Source organism: Oratosquilla oratoria, chromosome 1 (genome assembly GCF_046742065.1).
Source record: "Oratosquilla oratoria isolate Oo_2021 chromosome 1, ASM4674206v1, whole genome shotgun sequence".
Lineage (NCBI taxonomy): Eukaryota > Metazoa > Arthropoda > Malacostraca > Stomatopoda > Squillidae > Oratosquilla > Oratosquilla oratoria.
Genome location: NC_134777.1, coordinates 71,816,825 through 71,841,050, shown reverse-complemented (window position 1 = coordinate 71,841,050; position 24,226 = coordinate 71,816,825). Strand labels below are relative to the sequence as shown.

Below are 24,226 nucleotides of genomic sequence, written 5' to 3'. Positions count from 1 at the left end.
GATTACTTACTTGATGTACTTTTTCATCCTTGCACTTGATATACACCTTGCAGTCTCTTGTCCATGTCGAGATGATCTTCCCTTGTTTCCTCATGTCGCGTGCTGTTTTGGCAATCTCTCCAGTTCGTTTTGTCAGGTGTTCATTCACGTAGACGCCCGTCCCCTTCAATTTCTTGGCGTTTTTCAGCACGTTCACCTTCGACTTTCTTGAAACGAATCTCACGATCACATTTTGGGTACCGTCCTGTTTTCTTTTTCCCAGTGTATGGCAAGCTGATATCTCTGTGTCTCTGATCTGTATTCCCTTGTTACTTAGAGAATGGATCACTTGATTTTCTACAATGTTCTGACCACTGTTATCTGCACTATAGTCGGAGTCACCTTTCACAGCTTCCGAATACGTTTTCACAATCTTTAAACCACTAATGATTATATCTTCTCTCCTCGTGTACTGCTCTAGGTCTTCCACTCTAGCTTGGAGATTAACTACAGTCGATTTGAGATATTGTATCTCCTGCCTTTGTTGTTTAACTATCTCTTTCAACTCGCTTAGGAACTGTTGGTCTTCTTTCCTTGCTTGCATCTGGAACTGTCTGTCCTCTTCTCTTGCTTTCACAAGACTCTCCACCATATCTTCAAGTTTCTTGGAGCTGTTGCTGTTTCTGGTATGTGCCATGTTGAATTACTTTCTCGTCGGGAGCGCTGAGCGGAGGGTGTGAACGGCACGAGAGTGTGAGAGTGTGACCTTTGTCGTCACATGAAATTACTGAAGTACATGAGACTTACCATAGGTTAGTTGAGATGTGCTTCTGGTTTTATGAAGCAAATCAATTCTGCTGAAGGGTAAGCATTCATGATTCATATGAGATATGCTCCGCCCAGCCGGGCCGACAGTCTTTGAATAATACGAGCACCCACATGATAACCTGGAACTTGATTATTTTGTAATGAAGAGATTCCCAGTTGGTTACGTGTAAGGGGAGGAGAGGATGGCATATGAATGCTTACCCTTCAGCAGAATTGATTTGCTTCATAAAACCAGAAGCACATCTCAACTAACCCACGGTAAGTCTCATGTACTTCAGTAATTTTATATCAGCAAATCACAATTCTGCTGAGGGTTCGCAAACGTATGAGGTTTTGAAGACATGTGGGTGTCGTGCCTCAGAAGTTCTTAGGCAGGTGAAGTTGGGGCCGTTCCATAATTCTTCCATTTCAAATTTAGTGTGCCCAAGCTAATCCAGTACTGCATCTTGGAATGGGTCTCCCTCCTGTACAATTTCCTTGTTGTAGTGTTTGGCAAAGGTCGATTCTCTTGACCATCCAGCTTTGGACATGATGTGGCGTATAGGTACGGACATGGATCTAGCTTGAGAGGCAGCAGCCGAGCGGACACTGCTCGCTGTGTATTTGGTAGAGTCAATTCCAGAGATAGTAAGTACATGCTTGATCCATCTTGCAATTGTGTCTCTTGATACCGGTTTGTGCGGTTTGATGAAGCTCATGAGGAGTCTTCCATCTTTCTTTCCTGTCTCGTCTCGGAGGTGTTCCGTTTTTTCCAGATATGTGCTCAAAGTCCTGCACACACACAAACTTTCGTCCTTAGTGTAGGGAAAGAACTTCACAGACTGAATGTTAAGGGGAACCCCCACCCCCAGATTTAAGAAAAATTCGAGAAAAAAAATAATTGTATTATTGCATAAATACATAGTAGGGATCTTGCTCTAGATGCTGGTAAAGTGTTTTTTATCGTACCGCCATTTTTAAAGGGTTTAAAGGGCCTACCCTACCTCTCCCCCGGCAGCCACATGCTGCGCACGACCATTGTTTACATACGTTTTGACCTTATTTTACTCTATTTTTTTGCGTTTGATGCACTTATAAAGTTTTCTCTTACGTCCGGCATGCACGTGAGTATGTGGTGTGAGGAAGTTCAGCCTGCACGACTGGCTGTGGCCTGATAGCCTTACAAAGTAAAGGACAAGTACACACTAGCTTGCCGCGTTCACTAATTTGCCGTGTGAAGTTCGCATCTATTTTTCAGTGAAGAGAAATTTGAAGATATTAGCCATGCCTAAGCTAACCAAACAAAAGGCACACTTGCAGAAGATAAGAATGTCTACATTAGCAACTCAAGGGGAGAAAGAAAGAACCCCAGCATCAACTTTGTTATCACCACCTCCGCCACCACCACTGGTACTCCTTCCAGCAGCTCTCTCCCTGCCATCTACATTCACATCCTCAGCACCTGATCCTCTGTCCTCTACACCTATATCAGACACGTTGTCTCTACGCAAACAGCTGTTTGCTAACAAGTGGCTACAAGGATGCCTCCTTGTTGCAACACCTTGGGTTTAGAGTCAAACCTCACAGTGATGTCCCTGATGCAGCAAGAGCATGTTCCAACACCAGAAAAGAAAACCAAGGAAAGAAAAAGAGCTGAATCCCAGCAATCAGACTACCTTGCTGGGTCATTCTAGATCAAGAACTCAAACTTTGCGACAAAGAGTAAGGTGGTGCCTTATGAGACCCTCACTTTGCGTGAATAATATCCTACACTGTAGGAGGGTACAAAGTGCCTGAGTTACTTGAAAGATGCAAAATCATGATGAAAATATAATGGAACCTGTTTTCAATGGATCTTAGGAGGTCCAATGTAAAATTTAGTCAAACTATGGAAAAAAAAAACTTTAACACTCGTTTCTGAAAAATGTAAGTTTTTGATACACAAAGTCTATCTCCTCCCTCAATTTTCACCTGATTTTTGCATATGAGGTCTCTATTGATAGCTAGATAAATGACAAAAAATGAAATAGAGAGTTTTTTTTTGTTTTGCATATGTTAAATAGAAATTTTTTAATAACGTGTCAAAGTCAAAATTTTGCGTTTTTTCGATTTTTTTTTCCTCGGCGTTAAACAGATATTAAAAAAAATTCTATTTTGTTTTTCTATATATGTAGAAGATTCTTTCGCTATGAAATGAAAGACATCGAATAAAAATTGTAAGAGGAGATAGGATTTGAAAGAAGCCCAAAAATATGGTATTTTTTACGTTTTTATTAAAAAAAAACAAAAAAAACTACTGGTCAGATCTGAATAAAACTCAAGCTGTGAAGGTTTCCTCAGACCTAGATATCACACAGAAAAAACCAGCAAGATCCTTCAGAAAAAGAGTTTTTGGGTGGGGGCTCCCCTTAAATCCAGGGCGACATTGTTTAATGTTGTCCCCTAACCAGACTGAAATAGCTTCTTCCTTTATGCTTATATTCTTGAGCACTAGCAAGTGTAGGGTCTGAACTCTAGCAGTTTGTGTGCCATCAGCATTACTAGTTTGAGTGTAAGTTCTTTCAGTGGGAGAGACTGTAAGGGTTCCAACTGTTTCAGTTTTGTTAATACAGGTTTGACATCCCAGGTGTCCTTATATCTAGGCATTGAAGGCCTCAGTTTGAAAACTCCCCTCATTAACCTGATGACTAGGGGATGGTTGCCTGCCCTGCATCCGTCCACAACTATCCCCAGCGCGGATAGGGCCCCCCTCGCCGTGTTAATACTGTTGTAACCCACACCTCTGTGGAAAGTTCCTGTTAAGAAGTTTATGACGTCAGTTACAATGGGAGTAGTGGGATTGATGTCCCGTCTATGACAAAATTGTGCCCACCTGTTGATATGTGATCTGTATTGTTTGCTAGTTCCAGGTTTCCATGATGCCAAGATAAGGTCCGTACCTTTTTCAGATATGCCTCGTTCTCGCAGGCTTTCCCGGAAAGTAGACAGGCCATCAATCTGGTATGGGACATGATGGAATGTTCTTCCGTCGACGGGGGCCACACCAGCACTTTCTTTCTCCTCATTAAGATTCTTGGATCTTCTACGAGCAGCCTGAGTAGTGCTCCCATCCAGGGCTGTGATGTCCAAAATGGAACTATCATCCAACCTCTGGCCCCTTCTGCTCTTAACTTCTGCAGGCATCTAGCGACCAGGGAGAAAGGGGGGAAAATGTAGATGAGACCTAATGTTGCCCAATTACGGTTGAATGCATCACAATAATTTGATTCTGGGTCTGGCCTCCAGGAGCAAAACTGAGGCACTTGTTTGTTCAATCTAGATGCAAATAGATCAATGTTGGGTGTGCCAAAAAATGATGCTTAATTTCTTAAAAAATTTCTCATCCAACTTCCACTCATGTCTGTCATTGAAGTTCCTGGATGCTGTATCAGCCAAAGTATTATCACTCCCGGGAATGTAGGAACATGTGATCCAGGCATCATTGTTTAGACACCAGTTCCAAATATCAGAGGAGACATTGTTACATGCTACCGACTTAGTGCCTCCCATTTCATTGATGTAGTTAACTGCTGTAGTGTTGTCACAGAAAACTTTAATGTCCTTTCCTCTGACCTCATTTGCAAAAGATTTTAATGTGAGGAGCACAGCTATGAGTTCCCGGGCATTAATATGAAGCTTCTTTTCCTCTGTCGTCCATCTTCCATTGACTGACTGATGATTTATGCAGCCACCCCAACCTAAGTCTGAAGCATCTGAGTATAAGACAATTTCAGGAGTTGGGTGAATTATTCACCTATGTTGGGTCTCAACATGTTTGATTCACCAAGTCAGGTCAGTTTTCATTTCGTCGGTGATCAACATTTTATCCTCAAAGTTCCCATAACTCCTTCGCAATGCTGTAATCTTTGCCAATTCAAGGTGACGATAGTGTAATTTTCCAAGTTCCACAGCTGGGAAGGCAGCAACTAGAAGCCCGATCACCCTGGCTACTTCTCTGATTTTGTCACTAATCTTAGCTATTAGTTGTTTACATCCAAGTAGAATTCTTTCTTTCCTACGTATTGGTAAGGTAACATTCATTTTGTCCGAGTCAATGACATTGCCAAGGTATTCGATACTTTTAGTGGGTTCTAGCATAGATTTCGCACCGTTAATACAGAAGCCCATTTTCGTGAATAATTCAATAGTAGAATTAATGCAATCATAGCATCCAGAAAGAGAAGCACTGCACATGAGAGTGTCATCAATAAAGCTGGTGATGGTAAAGCCTTTTGCTCTTAAGTAGCAAAGATAGGTTTCATGAGTTTGGTCAAAAGTGTGGGTCCTTCTGAGATTCCATTTGGGAGACAGGTGAACTGATAAACTTTGCCATACCATTGAAAACAAAGGAATTTTTGCTGTTCTTCCGCTATTCTAATAGAGTAGTAGGCATGTTTAAGATCCACAGATGCCATATAGTCCCCTTCATTTATCAGTCTGATAGCTTGTTCAAAGTTCTCCATTTTGAAATGGATATAGGGAATGTGGTTGTTTAATTTTTCTAAATTGAGTACCATCCTATAATCTCCATCTTTTTTCTTCTTCAGAAATACAGGGGAAATGATCTGATCTGCCCTTCTCTTTGTTTCTTTTAAAACTTTAAGCTCCAATAATTTCGAAATTTCTTGTGATAGTATCATTTGTTCTGCCAGGCTAAAGTTATATTCCACATTCCCAGAACACAGGGAACCGATATCATTGACATTAATATTCAGGTGACAATGTTTGACTATGTCTAGAATACATGTATCACTAGTGATTTTTTGCCACTCATGCACAAATCTGTGAAGGGAACCTGCCACAAAGTTGGTACTTGCCTGGTTTATTGTCGGGGAGTGCTGCGTCCCCTGCCTTTGGAGTTTTTTTAATCCAAGGCCTGCCGAGCGTAGTAAGGCCTCTGGTCTCCCCTATGACTTAGCCTCCGCTGTCCATAGAGTTGAAATCTTGTGTGTCCTTTAAACTGGGTTCTTGTCTTCCCACTTCCAAACTTCCATGCGCCTGGCTTCCAGTATGGAAAGGGGGATTTGGCTGTGATTTTGCTTTTGAGTTTTTCCGCCTCTTCGATTTGTCTTGCGGATTGCGAGAGGTCATCCCCAAACAGAAAGCGTGACATGGGCACTTTGTCAGAGCATAGGTTTGATGTTAAAACGGCGAACCAAATTGTTACGGTCGTTGGCATGACCTAACAGTACCAGAGCACCATTGATCATGCCCATCTCATGGGCCACCACAGCGTTACCTTCATCCTGGGCCACTTTGTCAAGCACCGAAAGTGACTTGATGATGATGGAAGCTGCCTTAGTTATATCTTTATTGACTTCCTTCATGCGTAAGTCTGCTTTTTTAGCGTCCTGTTTTAGCGCCTCCAAAATTTGCATATTGCACTCAACTGGGGATAAAGCAGGGCAATTACCGGGCCTCTTGGTACTCTCGTCCTCCGCAATTTCTTTATAGGTGCCCTCCCTCATGCCGTGGTCAAATATTTGATTGACCATGTCCGCCACATGTTTGGCAACATCTCCGGAGACTTCTTCAACTGGGCCGAAAGCCTTAGAGGACTGCATCAAAATACTGCCAATGGGGAAATCTTCATGCAACTCACCTTCTTCACTGCTGCTTCCGTTGGAGATAAAACCCGAAAAATTACCTGGAGAGGGCGTAACAGGCCCTGCTTCCTTCCTGGTTGAACTAGTGCCAGGTCTGGCATCGTTGTGGGTTTCCGGCCTCTGCGAAACATCTTGCCGCCGCCTCCGCTTTTAGTTGATCCATATCACTCCACAGTTCAGCGATGGCTTGCAGTACTGTGTGCCAAGGGGCTGAGGAGTCATCATGTACTTGGAAAGCAGTACGTGACGTGGAGCCGTCGGGGAGAGGGGGAGGGGGGGTTGCCATGTCTTCTGGACTTCGATACGTAGCGCCAACGCAAGTATTTCTATCCCGATGGGAAGTACTGTTGCTTGACCTGCTCGATTTATGCTTGTATTTGCGAGAATGTTGGCTTGCTTCTCCTCTGTGAGAGGAGGCGCCCGACTTCCTGCTTGTATGGGTATGCGTTTCGTCGGAAGACGACATGGCAGTTGTGACCGATGGAGTCGTATACACGTTGTCGTATTTACCTGATGATTTAGTGAGTTTCGTTAAAACTCAAAATGAGAGCGTCGTAAACGCTTATTATATGATAAAATGAGCGTCGTAAACGCTATTATCATATTGCAAATTGAGCGTCGTAAACACTCGAATGCCAGGTCAAGCACTAGTAAGCAGGGATACGGTTGAAATCTACGTGCGACAGAGGAAACAATCTTGACGACCGTTCAGCACGGCAGCGCGTAAGCAACTGTCGTCCCGGCTGTGCGGAGCATATCTCATATGTTTGCGAACCCTCAGCAGAATTGTGATTTGCTTATATAAAATCCCTCAACAGTGGGGTGAATCGTCCTATGCGAGATTATATAGACAAGTGATGTGTAGTGTTAAATGCTGGTGATAAGTTGCATTTTCGTATCTATTGTAAAATTTAGTTCACCCCATTTCTAGTCTATGGGATTGTCAGCGTATGATGAAGTAATGCATGTGAGCACCGTGTAGTGTATGTTAGTCCAGGACTCGAGGGGCACGTTGATTAGGCTTACTGAGGCGAAGGTGGCGCTCTCTTCTGGTTTTGTCCTCAGTGTGATAGCAACGAGGTAGTCAGGGTCGTCTAAATCAGTGAGTTGTATCTGTGGGGAAAGGACAACAGTGTAGTCGTGCATGAGAGCATTAGGAGTAAGGGGGGGTGTCGTCTTCGGTGCTAACATAGGTGAGGGGGGCGGTTGTTCACTACGCATTCCACTTCTTGGCAGGCACAAAGTTCTGAGCTCGTCGTAGCAGGTGTATGTTTGAAGAGAGCCTTTCTCAGGTTGGACTTCGTGATTCCGAAAAGGCGCTCATACACGCCGCCTTGCCTGGGGGCAAACGGGGTGATGAAGGTCCAAAAGGAGTGGTGGTTGGTGAAAAATTCTTTGATGTCGGGATGATCCTTGAGTTCTCGGAGAAACCTGTCAGCGGCACAAAAGTTGGTTGCGTTGTCAGATACGGAGGAGTGGGGCGTCCCCACTCTTGCCGTAAAACGACGTAGTGCTCTAAGGAAGTCTTCCATGCTGAGGGAGGTGACCTTTTCCAGGACTAGGGCCCGGATGCTGATGCATGTAAAGACGACCACATGGGCAACGTCAACGTGTGGTTGTTTCAACTTGATGACTCCCGTAAAACCAACTCCGGTGGTGGAGAAAGGTGCACGAAAGTGGATTCTATTAGGATGTAGGCGAGCTGGCGGAGGGAACTTAAGAGGTGGAGCTTGGATACGTCGACAGTGTAAGCACTGTCTGAGGAGAGACTTGATAGCTTGTCGTTGACGAGAGACCCAGTAGTCTCTGCGGAAGAGAACATGGAGTGTGGCGGTGATGGTGTGTAGTGAGAGTCGATGTTGATGCATGATGATGCGGTTCCACATTTGAGATGTAACAGCAGTGGTGGAGGGCGGCCATACTCGTTGCGACATAACAGCGTATGAGACCCTGTTCATCTAGTTTGAGGCCTCTTTGGTAGATTAAATTTTTGTCGTCAGAAGTAATATGGGTGGCTCACCCTTGTAGATGTTTGTATATCCAAGGGTAAGAACTGACTTGAGCCAGTCTGAGCATAACTTGCATGGGGCTGTGACAGAGCTTGGGCTTTACTGAAACTGACGCCTTGACCTTCACTGCTTTCAGTAGAATACAGAAAGAGTTGTACGCTGTTGGAAGATCTGGGAACTGTTAAAGATGGAAAGGTCTCTGTTTCCACAACAATGGTAGGGCAGGTGCGTATAAGAATGGGCAGAGTGTACGACTCTTGAGGGGGGTATTGGGCTGGGTAGGGAAGCCATTCTGGACCCTTAAACCAGAGATTACGTTTGCCAATAAGGCCTGCAACGTTAGTGCCCTTGGAGGTGAGATCTGCTAGATTGTCTTCGGTACTGACGTGTATAAGGTGGAGATCATAGTCTTGTACTAACTGTTTGATCTCTTTGGTTCTGTTGAGGACGTAGGTTGAATTGCTGGTCTGACTTCGTACCCAGAAAAGAGCGGACTTGGCGTCAAACCACACAAAGGTGGTGTGGTACAGGGAAGGACATAGATTCATCAGGTACTTGGCGAGGTGGCTACCAAAGAGAATAGCTGTGAGCTCGAGTCGGGGGATAGTGAGATCTTCGCTGAGCTTGGACATGTTTTTGGGGGTGACTCTACTCCTTCTAGTGAGGAAGGAGACCTGACCTTCTCATGAGACGGTGTAGGCTGCCACTCCAAACCCTCGTTTGTTTGCATCGCAAAAGATGTGGAGGGCGTGGTGGCTGCCAGGATGTCATATAGTGACACGACGCCTACATCGAGCTCTACCACGTGGTCCAGAGTTCCCAAGGAGGGCCGCCACTTGACCAGGATGATTCGTTCTCACGGCGACCGCTCAGCACACAAAGCTGTACCACGTGGGCCTACCCAGAGGAGCGTCACGCCATGCCCGCCAAGGACGCACACAAAGCTAAAACCACGTGGGCCACAGGTGCCACGCTGTGCCATGCGGACTGTCCGGCTTGGGAGAAGGGGACGCGCGGCGTGGGTCAAGCCCTGAGCGCAGGCCAGGTTCCCAGGGCCTACGGGCGAAATTCGTTTCACGTTAGTGCCCATGCATGCGCAGTACAGCCCTCCTCTTTGGTTCTCCTCCCCCTCCCCGATCTACAGAGGGAGGGCGCAGATGATTTTGAGGACACTTTTCCGTCAGCCGCCTCCGCGGCGGTCCACTTCTCCTCCTCCTCCCAGTCCTACAGAGGGAGGGTACTCCAGGAGGAGGACTCGGCGCTTGACCCAGCAGGAGATCACAGCGAGGATTCTGTGGGAGGACGCCACGTCGTCTGGAGCAGGTGATCACAGCGAGGATTCTGTGGGAGGACGCAGTGCCATTTGGAGCAGGAGATCACAGCGAGGATTCTGAGGGAGGACGCCACGCCGTCTGGAGCAGATCACAGTGAGAACTCTGTGGGTGGACACCACGCCGTCTGGAGCAGGAGATCACAGCGAGGATTCTGTGGGAGGACGCAGCGCCATTTGGAGCATGAGATCACAGCGAGGATTCTGTGAGAGGACGCCACGCCGTCTGGAGCAGATCACAGTGAGGACTCTGTGGGAGGACGCCACGCCGTCTGGAGCAGGATCACAGCGAGGATTCTGTGGGAGGACGCCACGCCGTCTGGAGCAGGAGATCATAGCGAGGATTCTGTGAGAGGACGCCACGCCGTCTGGAGCAGGAGATCACAGCGAAGACTCTGTGGGAGGACGCCGCACCGTCTGGAGCAGGACTCTTCAGCCGCCAACAGGAAAGTGCATTGGTATTTATACTACTAATATAATTGTTTTGTTAGGCCATCACATTGGTCCATGTGTTGGTGTTATTTTTTTTATTTTCTATAAATTTTTTTTTATTGTTGAAATAGAATAGCTATGATTTTGTTATCCAATAAAACCCTCTTAGTGGGTTGATGTGTTTCACTCTCGCCTCTCTTATATATGTACACACACACACACACACACACACACATATATATATATATATATATATATATATATATATATATATATATATATATATATATATATATATGAGAGAGTGATAGGTACGGAAGGGTAAATGAAGATGGGCTTTTAGAATACGTCCTAACGTTTCGGTCACTATGACCTTCTTCAGAGGACTCACTATGTTACATCGTGATCACAAATTTTATACTTGCAGTGGGAGGAACTCGCCAAGCTTCGAGTGTCAGGTCTTTTCCAGAGCGTTGATTATTAGGAGACTAGAGAAGGATTTATATGCCTTTCCAAAGCAGCTAGTCTCCTAATAATCAACGCTCTGGAAAAGACCTGACACTCGAAGCTTGGCGAGTTCCTCCCACTGCAAGTATAAAATTTGTGATCACGATGTAACATAGCGAGTCCTCTGAAGAAGGTCAGTGACCGAAACGTTAGGACGTATTCTAAAAGCCCATCTTCATTTACCCTTCCCCACCTATCACTCTCTCATTTGTCTAAAACAATTTCTAAATATATATATGTACCGAGTCCACAATCATTCAAATTCACGAACCCTTTATGACACAGGATGTGCGTTGCGTGGAAGCTGAAGAGTATCTAGATTTCAGTAGTTGCCGAAGACGGTCGTAAGGGCCTTAACGCAGTCTCCACTGAGGGGGTTTTCCCATCCTTCGCCTTCTTTCCACAAGTTCTGTATGAAAAGTTTACCTGTGAGGGTGATGGGGGCCAGGAATCCTGCTGGATCATACAAGGAGAACAAGCTGAGGATCTTCCTTTTGGTCCGGAATAGTTGCGGTTGGTCGAAGGCTTCCTTAAACTGGTTGGGCATAGCTACTCCGAGAGTGTCTTGTTCCGTACTCCAGCGGAGGCCGAGGTAGTCATGGACTCCGTTGGGTTCAACGCCATCGATCTTAGCGTTGGAGGTCCACTGACCTAGGGGCATGTTGGCTTGACTTAATATCTACTTTATCTGAGGTCTTTTTATTGCAATCTCGTGGACGTGATCGTAGGTAAGTTGCAGGTTATCTACATAAAATGCAGACTTGAGTTTTGTGGTCAGGGGGTGTTAGTACATCTCTAGATGATGTTCAATAGTCTGGTTGAGGAGGTAGGGAGTGCAAGTGGCGCCAAACAACACCACCTTGAAACGATAGGCTTGGACTTCCTGCATGTCTGGACCTGAGAAGAAGAGAAAGCGGCAGATATCTCTGTCTGCCTCATCTACTCCTATTCTGAGGAAGACCTTGCTGATGTCAGCTAGGACGCCATAAGTGCCTTCTCTGAAGCGGAGTGTCATTGATTGGATTTTTTGTGCCAAGTTGGGTCCAGTGTACAAGGCGTCGTTGAGGGACAGCGCGTTCTTGTGTGCTCTGGACGAAGCGTTGAAAACTATCCGGACGGGGGTTGTGGGTGAGTTCTTGTAGACTGGGTGGTGAGGCAGGTAGTGTACCTTCCCATCCACATTTGGACCAGGGGGTACAGTTTAGGTGAACTCGAGTCGGAGGTATTCGTCCAAAAATTTCCGATAGTCTTGATAGAGGGAGGGACGTGGGTTCCTCCTAAGCGAGTGCAGTTGAGCCACAGCGCGCCCATAGTTGATTGCTGGGCGGTCATCAGTCTTGAAGGGTAGGCGGATCGTGTAAGTTCCATCTTCCCTCCGCACTGTCGACTTGAAAAACTCAATAGCTTTCTCTTCTAGATGACTGTATTTTTCTAACGAGATGCCGACTGAGTCCAATGACCAGAGTTCTTGTACCGGAGGATCAATGAGAACAGGTTCTTCAACACAGATGCTGTTAAGTGCAACGGTTTCAATAGGGGGTTGAGGGTGGGGTCCTGACTCCAGGGAGGCAGTTTGCCCCATACTACATAACCAGCCGGGGTGACAAAAAGTTCGACACCCAGGAAGCGCATAACGCGTTTAAAGACTAATGGCAGGTGATCGCTGCCTAACATAGTATTGATATCAGAAGCTTGGTCTGAAGGTGCTTCATTGGCGATAGGGATACCTTGGGACTTGAGGACCTGGACCGTACGTTGGTAACCGGGCATAGAGATGACCCTACCCACTGAGGGGTGCACCACCGCTTCGATGAGATATTTCTCAGCACCCAAGTGCAAGTTGAATTCGACAATGTCGAATTCCCGTGTTCACAACAGGGTCGGCACTGCATGACCCAGTGCTACCAGGTCGAGTTGCCTATTTTACCCTAAAATCGACCTTAATGCCCTGTTTGTTAATAATCTATTTATTAAGATCATATATATGTAAGAAATTGTAGTGTATTCACATTAAATAAATTTTTAGGTTAATGGCGACATGCGCCTTCTGTTTTGTTCAATGTTGAATTCGCGCGCTTCCCGGAGCGCCATAATGTAAACAGAGTGTGAAATACACACAGTGCCGGAAGCCTACGTTTCCTTCAACCCTTCCGTGTAACCATGGAGAACAGGGAAACTAATTGGCACCTAAGGAAAAGCCAATACATAACAATGGCGACGAGGATCAAAGTGTTTTTTCTGGTGGTTTAGGCCAGAAACAGTGATAAACGGTCTATATGCATGAAAACATTCTTCAGCTACGCGCGTCGTAACGCGGGGGTAAGCTATGCTAGAGGTGACCACACAGAGTGTAGGTGCCTTTGCTTATATTGCTTCCTGTTACACAGCACCGGACATCACTTGTTTTCTCCTACATGAGAGGAGAAAGGGTTACAATTTCCTAGTGTGACGTGTCTGATAGTTTTCTAGCCACGAAGCTAGACCAGGGTGAAAGATGGCATCTTCAAACAAGATTGGGCCGTTTAACCATGAAGAACTCCCTTTTGATGTCTACTTGGCTTTGTTTGAAGCCCATGTAGCCACACAGGATATAACTGATGCTGGCAAGAAGAAGAATCAGTTATTTGTGTCCATAGGCACCAAAATGTTTGGAATTTTAGCGAATTTGACGGCACCAGATATGCCAACTACAAAGACATATGATGAGCTGATAGAATTAATGAAAAACCATTTCATTACAAAGCCATCCTATCACCGAAGCTTGTGTTCGTTTCAACAAAGGCGTAAAGTTGAAAAAGAAACTGTGAAAGAGCTATATGCAGACTTGAAGAGACTGGCAAAGGATTGCAACTTCGGCACCATGTTTGATGCCAGGCTGAGAGACCAATTGTTTATGGCAGTGGACCATGAACCCTATTTCAAATATCTACTAGCTGAAGACCTGAAACTAGAAGCATTAACATCTTCAACACTCCTAGAACGCATTCTGTTGCTTGAAAAAGCTCACATGGGGGAAGGAGAGACAGGTAATCCCAGTTCATCAGGTACAGTACAAAAAGTGCATAGCAAGACTGTGTCAAACTGTAAGCATTGTGGTTTCCTGCATCCAAGTTCTGCTTGTAGGTTTAAAGACTCAGAATGCCACTATTGTGGTCGACAGGGTCATTTAGAAAAAAATTGTAGATTTAAGCAAAAGGATGCATACAAGCAAAATAGCTCTAAAAGTTTTAAGAGTAAAAACGTCAAATCAGTTTCTGAACAGGAACCAGAGCATGAAGAACACCAGTGTAGTGCTAATAATGTTGTTGATAAAAGCATGTTGCTGAAAGTTTCTTGTAATTGTCTAAAATATGTTAAACCAGAAATGTACAATTTTGTGTTAAATGATAAATCTATACCTTTAGAGATAGATTCTGGTTCATGTGTTTCACTGATGGCGCTGTTGGTAGAGACTCGGATCCGAACGATGGAATTGTCGGTGGTACCTAGTTCGAATCCTGCCAATGGCGTAATTTTTTTCAGTATCACTGCGCTTCGAGTCATTACTCCAACTCTCGTGGACGGGGTGTTGGGGATGTGTGTGTGTGTAAGTTCATAGATCGGACATACGAGCTCTGAACTCTCTTCCGGGAGGGAAATAGCTGTCGACCACGAGTCCAACACGTGATCCAAAAGACCAAGATGAATCACACACACACACACACACACACACACACATATGTGAACATGTACACATATAAGCACACACGACGATATCTCCCCTTCCCGTAAAATACAAGTATATAAATACACACACGCACACACACACATGCACACACATATGTGAACGTGTACACATATAAGCACACACGACGATATCTCCCCTTCCCGTAAAATGCAAGTATATAAATACACACGCACACACACACATGTGAACGTGTACACATGTAAGCACACACGACGATATCTCCCCTTCCCGTAAAATACAAGTATATAAATACACACACACACACACACGCATACAAACATACACACACACACATGTGAACGTGTACACATATAAGCACACACGACGATATTTCCCCTTTCCGTAAAATACAAGTATATAAATACACACACACACACACACAGAGAGGCTCAGACTCTCAGCACGGTGGTACCAGGGGTACTGGGTTCGAATCCTGCCCAGGGCTGAAATTATTTCAGTATCGCTGCGCTTCGAGTCGTTACTCCAACTCTCGTGGGCGGGGAGTTGGGGGTGTGTGTGCGTGTAAGGTCATAGCATTACCCATAGATCGGTCATACGAGCTCTGAGCTCTCTTCCGGGGGGGAAATAGCTGTTGATCACGAGTCCAACACGTGATCCAAAAGACCAAGGTGAATACACACACACACACACACTTTCGTCGGATGGACGGCGAGGATTAGAGTTCTGAAGAAAAAGTAACATTTTCATGGACCTCAACGTAAAGGAAGTACCTATTGTATTTATAGGGAAGGGAATAGCTCGTGGTGTCGTGGGAAAGTGAGGAAAAAGGAGAAGGGGAGGGATTACTGAGGGAAATGGAAGGAAATAAGGAAGGGGAGGACTTGGTCCAGGAGACCAGGCGTCTTGTAAACAAACGAAGGACCGATGATTTTTGTGATGGGATTAACAAAAATGTAAAGATTAGAAATAAAGATAAGAGCAGTACAATGGAAGGTGAGGATAATAATTTCCAGGGATTTAATGAGGGGGGGGGCGGATACCAACCTCCCCCGATTAGCAAGACTAGAGGAAAAACTTGAACAAATGACCGAACATTGGGAGAAGAGGTTCGGTAATATAGCAAAGATTGCGCAGAGAGTTGAAAAATTGGAAGAACTAGAGAAGGCGAATAAAAACTTAACTAATGAAATAGAAGAATTAAAAAGACAATTAAAAGAAGTAAAAGAGGAGAATGAAGAATTAAAGAGGAATAAAGACAATAAAGAGGCCATAGCAAAAGAAGCACAGGGTTGGAAAAAATCCAAGAAAACCGTAAAGTTGCATTTACTGACATAATTAAATAGCAAATGAAAGAACAAAATGAAGACTCAGTTATTAAAGTGATGAGACAAGAAGAAAATAGTAAGAGACTTAGCAGATAAAAAGAAATGTATAATTATATTCGGAATGGAAGAGAAACATGACCCAGATAGAACCACAAGAATAAATGAGGAAAAAGAAAAAGTAAGCAGTTTACTAGAATTAGTTCAGGAAGATGACCCTGAAATCATGAAACAAATTGAAGAGATGTATAGACTCTGAAAGTATAGTACAGATAAGACCAGACCAATTAAGATTAAATTCAGGTCACAAACGACGGCAGAGAATATCTTAACAAAAACAGGGAAACTAGCAGTAAGTGAACAATATAAAAAGGTATGGATAAAAAGAGAAATGAATAAAGAGGAAAGAGAGGAGGAAAAATGAAAAGACATAGAGCTAAGGAAAAAAAAGAGGAGAGAACAGAGTCAGAAAAAGAGAGATTCTATTGGAGAGTAGTGAATATGAAACAAAAAGAAAGTCGACATACAAGAGAAAAACAAAAGGGAGACAGAGAACACAATGGAAGTGGCAGAAAACTAAGAGTGTCTTACACAAATATAGATGGATTAATAACAGGATTGAATGAGCTGAATGATTATCTGAAGGAAAAAGAACCGGACATAATGGGAATTATAGAAACGAAATTAAAAGGTCCACTACCACCCAACAGTGTAGGACATGATGCATATAATTATTGGATTAGAAACAGAGAGACAAAACAAGGGGGTGGAGTTATGTTCCTGACTAAGAAAGATATAAACGTGAAGTGTGTCACATATGGAAAGAATACAGTAGAGATGATTATGATCGAAATGGAAGACAGAGATAAGAAGAGCAGAAAGTTTGTGATAAATTATGTACCTCCAAAAACAGCCTCGTGGGAAGAGAGTGAACATAAAAGTAAGTCAGAGGACACAAAGATAACATTAAATAAGATAATGGAAGATGGAGGAAGAATAGTTATGATGGGCGACTTTAATTGCAAAGAAATCTGCTGGGAAGAAATGACAGTAAAGGGTGGAGATGGCTCATGGGGAAATGCTCTACTCGAGATGATTATTGACCATACAATGACACAGTAGATACAGGAGAACACTAGGTATAGAAATGAAGAACCATCTAAACTAGACTTAATAATCACATCTGAACCTAGAATAGTGGAAAAGATTGAATATAAAACACCAATAAGTAAAAGTGACCACATATTGATTGAACTGGAACTAAATGAGGAAAAATATATGAAAAGAAATGAACAATATAGAAAAGGAAGAATGATGTATGAAAAAACAAACTTTGATAAAATAAGAGAATTCTTTCAAAAAGAAAACTGGGAAGGAATATACAAAGAAGAAACAACAGTGGAAGAGAAATGGAATATTTTGACAAAAATTTATAAAAAAAAAAAAAAAAAAGGAGTGGAAAAGTATGTTCCAAGACAAAAACAAGGAAAAGAATATGTAAAATGCTGGTACAACAAAAGTTGTAGGGAGTTAAAAGACAAAAGAGACAAAGCTTGGACCAAATCGAAGAAAGACAAAAGACCTGAAAAATGGAAAATATATACATGTTATAGAAATGAATATGTACAAGCGTGCAGAGAGGAAAAGAGAAAATATGAAAAAGATGTCATAGAAAAATGTAAAGATCAACCAAAGCTATTTTACAGATTTGTAAACAACAAACTGAAAAACAAACAAAACTTGGAAAAATTAAGACAAGGAGGAGTTGAATACACTGAGGAAATTGAAATGGCGGAAATTATGAACAAGCATTTTAAATCAGTGTTTACAAGGGAGAACATACAACCTGAAGAGATCGAATGGAAAGAGAAAGTCCCCCCTATGAAAGAAATAGAAGTAACAAAGAATGAAATAATGAACCACTTGAGTAATCTTGATGTCAGAATATCGCATGGACCAGATGAAATAGCAAACTGGATACTGAAAGAATGCAGGAATGAACTGGCAGACAATATACATAGCATAATAAACAGTTCCTTGAAAGAAGGAAAAGTTCCAGGAGATTGGAAAAAAGCAAATATAGTACCTATATATAAAGGAGGAAATAAAGAAGACACTACCAACTATAGACCAGTCTCTCTAACAAGTACAATAGCAAAAATTTGTGAAAGAATGATCAAAAGTAGATGGGTAAAATATTTAGAAAAAACAACAACAATGTGCTAAATCCAAGGCAATTTGGATTCAGACAAGGACGATCATGCGTCACCAATTTAATATGTTTCTATTCAAGGCTAATAGATATAATACAAGAAAGAGATGGATGGGCTGATTGTGCATTTCTAGACCTAAAGAAAGCTTTTGACAAAGTACCACATAAGAAGTTGCTTAAGAAATTAGAAACTGAAGGAGGAATACAGGGCAAACTGCTTAAATGGATGGAAGACTTTTTGCAAGAAAGAAAAATGAGAGTAGTGATAAGAGACAAACACTCAAAATGGGATGAAGTAATAAGCAGTGTTCCACAAGGAACAGTTCTGGCCCCAATAATGTTTGCTATATATATTAATGTTATGGATGAAGAAATTGAGAGCTATATGAACTTCTTTGCAGATGATGTAAAACTATTAGAAAAAGTGAACACGGAAGAAGATTGTGAGTCACTACAGAGTGATCTAATTAAAGTCTGGGAATGGAGTAGGAAGTGGGAGATGGAGTTCAACACTAAAAAGTGTAGTATAATGGAGTTTGGAAAAAGCAAAAACAGAATAACAGGATCATATAGATTGGGAGAAGAAGGAATGAAAAAAGTAGAAAATGAGAAGGACCTGAGAGTCATTGTTATGAATAATATGTCACCTGAGAAACATATAAATAAGATTTTTGGAGAAACTTATAATTTAACTAGGTAAATACACACACACGCACACACACACACACTTCAGTGAACGGACGGCGTAGAAGACGTTCTGAAGAAAAAGTAAAAAAAAATAGAGGATTCCAAAGCAAAGGAAGTACCTATTGTATTTGCAGGGTGGGGGGAAATTGCTCGTGGGGTAGTGGGAAAGTAGGGAAAGAGGAGAAGGGGAGGGATTGCTGAGGGAAATGGAAGAAAATGAGGAAGGAGAAGACTTGGCCCAGGCAGACAGACGAAATATAAACATAAAAAAAAGGCCCCCCGACCAGCTGACTGACGACTAAATGTCTAATAAAAATGTAAAGATCAGAAACATAGATAAGAGCAGTACAATGGAAGGTGAGGATGATAATTTCAAAGGATTTAATGAAAGGGCGGCGGATACCAACCTCCCCCAACTGACAAAACTGGAGGAAAAATGTCAACAAATGTCTGACAACTGGGAAGTTAGGTTTGGCAAGATGACAAAAATCGCCGAGAGGTTTGAAAAATTGGAAGAACTAGTGAAGGCGAACAAAAACTTAACTGATGAAATAGAAAACCTAAAAAGACAGTTAAGAATTGAAGAGGAATAGTAAAGAAAACAGAGAGGCCATAACTAAAGAAGCTAAGAATTGGAAAGCAACCCAAGAAGACAATAAAGTTTCATTCACTGACATAGTCAAACAACAATTGAAAGAACATACTGAAGACTCGGTTATTAAAGTGATGAGACAAAAGGAGAATATAGTAAGAGATTTACCAGACAAGAAGAAATGTATAATTATATTAGGAATGGAAGAAAAACACAACCCAGATAGAACCACAAGAATCAAAGAGGAAAATGAAAAAGTAAGCCAATTACTAGAATCAGTTCAGGAAGATGAACCAGAATTTATGAAGCAAATCGAAGAGAAATTTAGACTTGGAAAGTATAGCACAGATAAGACCAGACCAATTAAGATTAAATTGAAGTCACAAACGACGGCAGAGAATATCTTATCCAAAACAGGGAAACTAGCAACAAGTGAACAATATAAAAAGGTATGGATAAAAAGGGAAATGAATAAAGAGGAAAGAGAGGAAGAAAAACAGAAAAGACTTGAAGCTAAGGAAAAAAAACGAGAAAAGAACAAAGTCAGAAAAAGAGAGATTCTATTGGAGAGTAGTGAATATGAAACTAAAGAAAGTCGACATACAAGAGAAAAACAAAAGGGAAACAGAGAACACAATGGAAGTGGCAGAAAACTAAGAGTGTCTTACACAAATATAGATGGATTAACTACAGGATTGAATGAGCTGAATGATTATTTGAAGGAAAAAGAACCAGACATAATGGGAATTGTAGAAACAAAATTAAAAGGTCCACTACCACCCAACAGTGTAGGACATGATGCATATAATTATTGGATTGGAAACAGAGTGAAAAAGGAAGGGGGTGGAGTTATGTTCCTGACTAAGAAGAATATAAACGTGAAGTGTGTCACATATGGAAAGAATACAGTAGAGATGATAATGATGGAAGTAGAAGACAGAGATAAGAAGAGCAGAAAGTTTGTGATAAATTATGTGCCCCCGAAAACAGCTTCGTGGGAAGAGAGTGAACATAAAAGTATGTTAGAGGACACAAAGATAGCATTAAACAAGATAATGGAAGAGGGAGGAAGAATAGTTATGATGGACGACTTTAATTGCAAAGAAATCTGCTGGGAAGAAATGACAGTAAAGGGTGGAGACGGCTCATGGGGAAACGCTCTACTTGAGATGGTTACTGACCAGGTATGTAAATGCAACTTTGATTGTTCTTATTAAATTATAAGTTTCTCCAAAAATCTTATTTATATGTTTCTCAGGTGACATATTATTCATAACAATGACTCTCAGGTCCTTCTCATTTTCTACTTTTTGTATTCCTTCTTCTTCCAATTTATATGCTCCTGTTATTCTGTTTTTGCTTTTTCCAAATTCCATTATACTACACTTTTTTGTATTGAACTCCATCTCCCACTTCCTACTCCATTCCTGTACTTTATTTAGATCTCTCTGTAGTGATTCACAATCTTCTTCAGTTTTCACTCTTTTCAGTAGTTTTGCATCATCTGCAAAGAAGCTCATATAGCTTTCAATTCCTTCATCCATATCATTAATATATATAGCAAACATTATTGGGGCCAGAACTGTTCCCTGCGGAACACCGCTTATTACTTCATCCCATTTTGAGTGTTTGTCTCTTATCACTACTCTCATTTTTCTTTCTTGCAAAAAGTCTTTCATCCAATTTAGTAGTTTGCCCTGTTTTCCTACTTCAGTTTCTAATTTCTTAAGCAACTTCTTATGTGGTACTTTGTCAAAAGCTTTCTTTAGGTCTAGAAATGCACAGTCCGCCCATCCATCTCTTTCTTGTATTATATCTATTAGCCTTGAATAGAAACTTATTAAATTGGTGACGCATGATCGTCCTTGTCTGAATCCAAATTGCCTTGGATTTAAAACTTTGTTTTTTTTTCTAAATATTTTACCCATCTACTTTTGATAATTCTTTCACAAATTTTTGCTATTGTACTTGTTAGAGAGACTGGTCTATAGTTGGTAGGTTCTTCTTTATTTCCTCCTTTATATATAGGTACTATATTTGCTTTTTTCCAATCTTCTGGAACTTTTCCTTCTTTCAAGGAACTGTTTAGTATGCTATGTATTTTGTCTCCCAGTTCATTCCTGCATTCTTTCAGTATCCAGTTTGCTATTTCATCTGGTCCATGCGATATTCTGACATCAAGATTACTCAAGCGTGTTAATATTTCATTCTTTGTTACTTCTATTTCTTCCATAGAGGGGACTTTCTCTTTCCATTCGTTCTCTTCAGGTTGTATGTTCTCCCTTGTAAACACTGATTTAAAATGTTTGTTCATGATTTCCGCCATTTCCATTTCCTCAGTGTATTCAACTCCTCCTTGTCTTAATTTCTCCAAGTCTTGTTTGTTTTTCAGTTTATTGTTTACAAATCTGTAGAATAGTTTTGGTTGATCTTTACACTTTTCTATGACATCTTTTTCATATTTTCTCTTTTCCTCTCTACACGTTTGTACATATTCATTTCTATAACAGGTATATATTTTCCATTTTTCAGGTCTTCTGTCTTTTTTCCATCTGGTCCAGGCTTTGTCTCTTTTGTCTTTTAACTCCCTACAACTTTTGTTGTACCAGCATTTTACATATTCTTTTTCTTGTTTTTGTCTTGGGACATACTTTTCCACTCCTTTTTTGTAATTTTTTTTGTCAAAATATTCCATTTCTCTTCTACTGTTGTTTCTTCTTTGTATATTTCTTCCCAGTTTTCCTTTTGAAAGAATTCTCTTATTTTATCAAAGTTTGTTTTTTCATACATCATTCTTCCTTTTCTATATTGTTCATTTCTTTTCATATATTTTTCTTTATTAAGTTCCAGTTTAATCAATATGTGGTCACTTTTACTTATTGGTGTTTTATATTCAATTTTGTCCACTATTCTAGGTTCAGATGTAATTATTAGGTCTAGTCTCGATGGCTCTTCTTCATTTCTATACCTAGTGTTCTCCTGTATCCATTGTGTCATTGTATGGTCAGTAATCATCTCAAGTAGAGCGTTTCCCCATGAGCCGTCTCCACCCTTTACTGTCATTTCTTCCCAGCAGATTTCTTTGCAATTAAAGTCGCCCATCATAACTATTCTTCCTCCCTCTTCCATTATCTTGTTTAATGCTATCTTTGTGTCCTCTAACATACTTTTATGTTCACTCTCTTCCCACGAGGCTGTTTTCGGGGGCACATAATTTATCACAAACTTTCTGCTCTTCTTATCTCTGTCTTCTACTTCCATCATTATCATCTCTACTGTATTCTTTCCATATGTGACACACTTCACGTTTATATCCTTCTTAGTCAGGAACATAACTCTACCCCCTTCCTTTTTCACTCTGTTTCTAATCCAATAATTATATGCATCATGTCCTACACTGTTGGGTGGTAGTGGACCTTTTAATTTTGTTTCTACAATTCCCATTATGTCTGGTTCTTTTTCCTTCAAATAATCATTCAGCTCATTCAATCCTGTAATTAATCCATCTATATTTGTGTAAGACACTCTTAGTTTTCTGCCACTTCCATTGTGTTCTCTGTTTCCCTTTTGTTTTTCTCTTGTATGTCGACTTTCTTTAGTTTCATATTCACTACTCTCCAATAGAATCTCTCTTTTTCTGACTTTGTTCTTTTCTCGTTTTTTTTCCTTAGCTTCAAGTCTTTTCTGTTTTTCTTCCTCTCTTTCCTCTTTATTCATTTCCCTTTTTATCCATACCTTTTTATATTGTTCACTTGTTGCTAGTTTCCCTGTTTTGGATAAGATATTCTCTGCCGTCGTTTGTGACTTGAATTTAATCTTAATTGGTCTGGTCTTATCTGTGCTATACTTTCCAAGTCTAAATTTCTCTTCGATTTGCTTCATAAATTCTGGTTCATCTTCCTGAACTGATTCTAGTAATTGGCTTACTTTTTCATTTTCCTCTTTGATTCTTGTGGTTCTATCTGGGTTGTGTTTTTCTTCCATTCCTAATATAATTATACATTTCTTCTTGTCTGGTAAATCTCTTACTATATTCTCCTTTTGTCTCATCACTTTAATAACCGAGTCTTCAGTATGTTCTTTCAATTGTTGTTTGACTATGTCAGTGAATGAAACTTTATTGTCTTCTTGGGTTGCTTTCCAATTCTTAGCTTCTTTAGTTATGGCCTCTCTGTTTTCTTTACTATTCCTCTTCAATTCCTCATTCTCCACCTTTACTTCTCTTAACTGTCTTTTTAGGTCTTCTATTTCATCATCGTGATTCACAGCATGGTTTCTCCAAAGGTAAGTCATGCGTAACTCATCTTCTATCCTTTTACACTAAGGTATATAAGGCATCAGACAACAATGAAAATTACGATGTTATTTACCTTGACTTTAGCAAAGCGTTCGACAAAGTGCCACACCAGAGACTACTAAATAAAATCAAAGCCCATGGCATAGGAGGAAAAGTGTTAGAATGGATTAGAGCTTGGATTAGTAACAGAAAACAGCGGGTCACCATAAATGGAATAAAATCTAGGTGGGGCAATGTTACTAGCGGGGTCCCCCAGGGCTCGGTTTTGGGTCCCTTATTGTTCATTATGTATATAAACGACTTAGACGATGGGTTAAATAGTGATGTTAGTAAGTTTGCGGACGACACTAAAATAGGACGCCTAATTAGGTCAGGAGAAGACGCCCAGATTCTGCAGGATGATCTTGATAAACTGTTAACATGGTCGGTGAAATGGCAAATGAACTTCAATATCTCTAAGTGTAGCGTGTTAAACGTAGGGCTACACAACCCCGAAAATAGATACAACTTAGATGACACGTATTTAGAAAAATCTGAGTGCGAGAGGGACTTGGGAGTTCTGGTGAGTCCGGACCTTAAAACCAGGAAGCAGTGCATTAGCGCCAGAAATAAAGCAAACAGAGCATTAGGCTTCATTGCTAGGACGGTAACAAATAGAAGTGCAGAGGTAATTATTAAACTCTATCTAGCAATAGTTAGACCCATCCTGGACTATGCGG

At 41.5% G+C, this 24,226-nt stretch overlaps 2 pseudogenes; both read right to left on the bottom strand.

Moving 5' to 3' along the window:
• Positions 1 to 1,120: 1,120 nt before the first annotated feature.
• On the bottom strand, positions 1,121 to 4,023 carry LOC143030796 (uncharacterized; annotated as a pseudogene).
• A 1,090-nt stretch (positions 4,024 to 5,113) lies between these two features.
• Positions 5,114 to 6,452, bottom strand: LOC143030788 (uncharacterized; annotated as a pseudogene).
• Between the last annotated feature and the right edge of the window lie 17,774 nt (positions 6,453 to 24,226).